Genomic DNA, 5000 nt, shown 5'->3' on the forward strand with positions numbered 1-5000 from the left:
AACGAAAATACACACAAAAAAAAAAATCTTAGAGAAATAATTCGGGTTTTATATTTATATAATATTCATACTATTTAATACGAAAAGTATGTATATATACGTGCACATGTATTTATAACTATAAATATTTGCATATATAGTTATTTATATATATATATATATATCAATAATATATATTGCATATATATGTATAGATACACGCACATATATACATAACTGAACGTGTATATATATATAATATATATAACCAGAGACTATCTGTTGAACTGTATACTTGTATATATCTACCAATGTGATTCTTACTATCAACTCCTGGTGAAATACCTGCTTAGTTTCAAAGGTGATGTTATATTCGTTTCACAGGTGAGAAATTGAAATTGTTCTTTACGTTCGTTTTTGTCTTTCTTTTTCTTTATTTTTATTCTTTATTTTTATTCATTTATTTGAACTATTTGCAATTTTTTTTTGTTATTAACTATATAATGTCAACAAAAAAAAACGAAAAAAAAAAACGAGAATAATGTGTAGATAATAAATTTGATTTATTTGTTCTTTGTTGATGGGTTCAACTCAGCCCCTAATCTGAGCAGACATAATTAAAGACGTTCTTCTGGTGGCCACCACGTTTTGTTTTTTGGAAAAGTCGTTGACTGAAAAACTTATTTGAGGGAAAGTATAAACCCATGTAATGTGTGTGTATTCATATATAATGTATTTATAATGTAATGTGTATATGTGCTGTATAGATACCTTATAATGTATATATACGATTTCTAATATATGTGTGCCTAACCGACACGTGTGTATAATGTATATGTAGTCTGTTATGCGTGTATATAAAGATCAGGCGTACAGCGGGCTGAGCTCTGCAGGTACAATAGCCCGGGCCTGGAGATGCAGCTAGGGGTTCCTTAGATATCTGACGGGTCCGATTAACCTACACACACACACACGATATGTGTAACGGGAGCTTTTCTTATCAAGGACCGAACTCATTGTTCCCCGTTGCAAAATTTCTTTTCTAAGCCCTTCGTTATCCCCTGGCTGACCATGTCTTACTTATGGTACCTGACCATAAGTTAACACAGCGTGGCTATTATTATTATTATTATACAGAGTAATAAGGCGGCGAATTAGCAAAGTCGTCAGACCGTCGGTTTAAATGCTTCGCATATTTGCTCCGATCCTCTGGATCCCGCCGAAGTCAACTTTTTTTTTTCTTTTTATTCTTTTGGAGTGGTTAAAAATGTACCAACCAAGCACAATGAACTGGTGGTACTTTAAACAACGTCAGATTTGTTGCCCTGATGTATTTGTTCTGGTTCTTCGCATTCTCAGTTCAAATCCAGTTATAGTTTAGCTTAATTCGGTCCTCCCACTTTTTAACAACGCGATCAAATATTTTGGGTACCTTTATTAGATCTCCACAGTATTTTTCTTGTGAAGTATTCGAGCCAGGTCTCCAGGCTGAGAATACCTTAATCCCACCTGCCCCACCTCTTTCTCGAAACCTCTGGAAAACAAATATTAAGAAGCATTTCGGGATAACTATATTATACGGGACACAGATTTACATTGGGTGGTTCTTGTCCTAAGCCACGAATAATATACAAGATGGTTATTATAATAGGCCATAGGTTTTATTTTTCACGTGTTTGTCATCTGACTGCAGCCATGCTACAGCATCGCCTTGAAAATTTTTTTAGTCGAATGATTCGATCCCAATACTTACTCTGTTTTCTTTTAAGCCTGGTAGTCTATCAGTCGCTTTTGCCAAACCGTTAAGTTACGAGGGTGCAAACACACCAACAACGGTTTCAGGCGCTGGTGGGGAACACACACTCACACACACACACACACACACACACGCATATATACGACAGGCTTTTTTTTTTCAGTTTCCGTCTACCAAATCCACTCAAAAGGCTTTGGTCGGCCCAATGCTATAGTAGAATACACTTTCCCAAGGTACCATGCAGTGGGACTGAGCCTTGAACTATGTGGTTGGGAAGCGAGCTTCTGACCACACAGCCACGCATTAAACCCGATTGACCAGTTTTAATTTAAACTTGAGCAGGTGGTGGGGATTAGTTTCTTAAATCGGGCAGGATTTGAACTCATGAACTTTAGATCCAGCATTAAATATTTTAAGGACACTCTCTGTAATCCACCCGTCTTCTATTAACGGTTGGTTTTGTTTCTGTAGAGCCCCATGTGTCATTTTTGTTTTGCTTATGTCTATAATCATAGACAGGCCAACCGTGACCATCGCGTCATTTTAGGATATTAGCTTGAATTATAGGGTCCCATATAGTACAGATATAATATCCTTCCTTCTTTGAGGCAGATTGGAATTTGGCTGTTATTTCTAGTGGGACAACCACATAGAGGTCCACCCCGCTAGAAATGTTAGTTTCCATTGTCGTTTGGACGCTTGAATTGACACCAATATATAACTGGTATTTTTTCATCAACCCCAGAAGTGAAAGACAAAGCTGATTTTGGTGGGATTTGAACTTAGATTGTAAAGAGGTTTGTACAGAGCAAAGTGTTTTGTCCGACAATTTAGCAATTCTACTAACCTAGAATTAAAAATAAGTCTTTCTGCTATTGGAGAAGTAGTTGGTCAATTACATTGACCCCCGATGCTCAGCTGGTACTTACTTTATCGACCCCGAGAAGTTGAAAAGCAAAATCGACGGCACTACTTAAATACAGAGGTCCCGCTTAAATTGAGGTCCTGATGCATCTATGTAACGATATGTTTTTACACTGCTCACTCGTTAGGGAGTTAGTGTTAGTTTTAGTGTGGGTTAGGGTTACGTAGATGCGTCGGAACCTGTATTTAAAGTAGTACCAAATCGACTTCGGCGGAATTTGAACTTAGAATGTAATAAATCGGAAGAAATACCGTTAAGCCTTTTTCCCGTTGCGGTAACCATTCTGCCAGCTCGTCGCAATGATAATAATAACCCTTTCTGCTGAAGGCACAAGGCCTGAAATATGAGGGAGTGGACTAGTCGATTACATCGACCCCAGTGTTACACTGGTACTTAGTTTATCGATCCCCAGCGAATGAAAAGCAAAGTCGACCTCGGCGGAATTTGAACTCACAACGTAGCGACGGGCGAAATACCGCTAAGCATCTCGCCTGGCGCGCTAACGATTCTGCTAGCTCACCGCCTTAATAATAATAATAATAACTTTTTTTACTATGGGCACAAGGCCTGAATTTTGGTGGGGAGGGGACCAGTCGATTACACCGACCTCCAGTATTTAACTGGTACTTAATTTATCGATCTCTAAGAGATGAAAGGCAAAGTCCGCCTCCGCGGAATGGAAGGACGAAATGGTGTTAAGCATTTGGCCAGGCATGCTAAGGATTCGGCCAACTCGCCGCAGTAATAAGGACCTTCCTACCGAAGGCACAAGGCCCGAAATTTCAAGGGAGGTGGGGGGGGGGGGCTAATAGCTGAAGTCGACCCCAGTACGTGACTGATGCTTATTTTCATCGACCCCCGAAAGAATGAAAGGCAAAGACAGTTTCGGCGGAATTTGAACTCGGAACGTAAACCCGGAAAAAATGCCGCGAAGCTAATAATAATAACAATAATAATAATAATGGTTTCAAACTTTGGCACGAGGCCAGCAATCTAGGGACAGGGGTAATTCGATTAGGTCAATCCTAGTATTCACTTGGCACTTATTTTATCGATCCAACAAGGCCCGAAATTTCGAGGGGAGGGGTGGCTAGTCGGTTTTATCGACCCCAATACTTCATAGGTATTTTACTTTATCGGTCCCAGAACAGTAAACAACAGTTAACCTCGGTGGGATTTGAACTCAGAACTTAAAGAACCAGGACAATGTCTTTGTTTTTGTTTTTTTTCGATGCTCGACTGATTCTATTAGCCGACCGCTCTAACTGCAGTCGAGCAGCCCCTATAATCAAAAATGCGTCCCAGCTGTAACCATCTCTTTTTTTGATCCTGTTTCTTTTCATAGAGGGTGATTTGAGTGTTTGAGAGAGAGATTTGGTTGCTATTTTTAGTAGATCACACGCACTTGTCTAGAAAAAAAAACTGCAGCTGATAACACTGAAGACGTGTGTGCGTGTGTGTTTGTGTGTGTGTGATTCGTTAGTGCGTGTGTAACTGCCTTCATCCTTTTCCGCACACACACACACACACACACGTCTACGATTCACTATAAATGGAACAGTTGACACCTTTCATTCCCAACGTCTTGTGTTCTGGCAGATTCGGGAAGGCAGTTTGCTTTTTTTCTTTTTGTTTTTTGTTTTTCCTTCTCCCCACACTCTCTTTACTAACTCCAACTGCAATTAATATGCTAACAATTTCAGAACATATTTACAAAGAATGCGACACAAACGAACACAAATACTCCGTCTCTAGTGGTATGACCCTGTCTCTGTGTGTGTGCGTATATATATATATTTATCTATAAAATGGGACAAAAACGCAATAGAGGACAATAAAACATTCGGACAAATAGACGATCAACAATTTGGACAGGCAAGTGCCAGAAGTAATAACTGTTTCGGGCAGTTACACTTGATATATATATATATATATATATATATATATATATATATATGCACGCACGCACGCGTGTGTGTTATGGCAATGTTTCGGTATTAGTATATGACGTCAGTCATGGGTGGGTGTGTGTGTGTGTGTGTGTGTGAGTTTTTGACTGTTCAGCTCCGTCGAGCAGATGAAACGCAGTCACACACTCATGACGTCATATACTTTTACCGAAAGACTCTATTCTTATAGGCGCTAGCTGTGTGGATAAGAAGCTGGCTTTGCAGCCACGTGGTTTCGGGTTCGGTTACCTTGGGGAAGTGCTTTCAGCCACAGCCCCGGATCGACCAATGCCTGGTGACGAGTGAATTTGGTAGATGGAAACTGCATGGAAGACAGTGATAGATAGATAGATGTGTGTATGTATATATGTGTGTGGGTATATATATATAT

The 5000-nt window shown here is 39.5% G+C and overlaps 1 protein-coding gene across 1 annotated transcript in view; it reads left to right on the forward strand.

The window, feature by feature from the left end:
• LOC106874022 (uncharacterized) overlaps window positions 1–5000 on the forward strand; it is a 128046-nt gene that overhangs the window by 794 nt on the left and 122252 nt on the right. Inside the window, exon 1 of the mRNA XM_089340603.1 lies at window positions 1–363. This exon is cut by the window's left edge and continues 794 nt beyond it. The gene's annotated coding sequence lies outside the window, so the exon portion shown is untranslated. The remainder of the gene's footprint in view (window positions 364–5000) is intronic.

This window comes from Octopus bimaculoides, chromosome 23 (assembly GCF_046866305.1).
Source record: "Octopus bimaculoides isolate indiv1 chromosome 23, ASM4686630v1, whole genome shotgun sequence".
Classification (NCBI taxonomy): domain Eukaryota; kingdom Metazoa; phylum Mollusca; class Cephalopoda; order Octopoda; family Octopodidae; genus Octopus; species Octopus bimaculoides.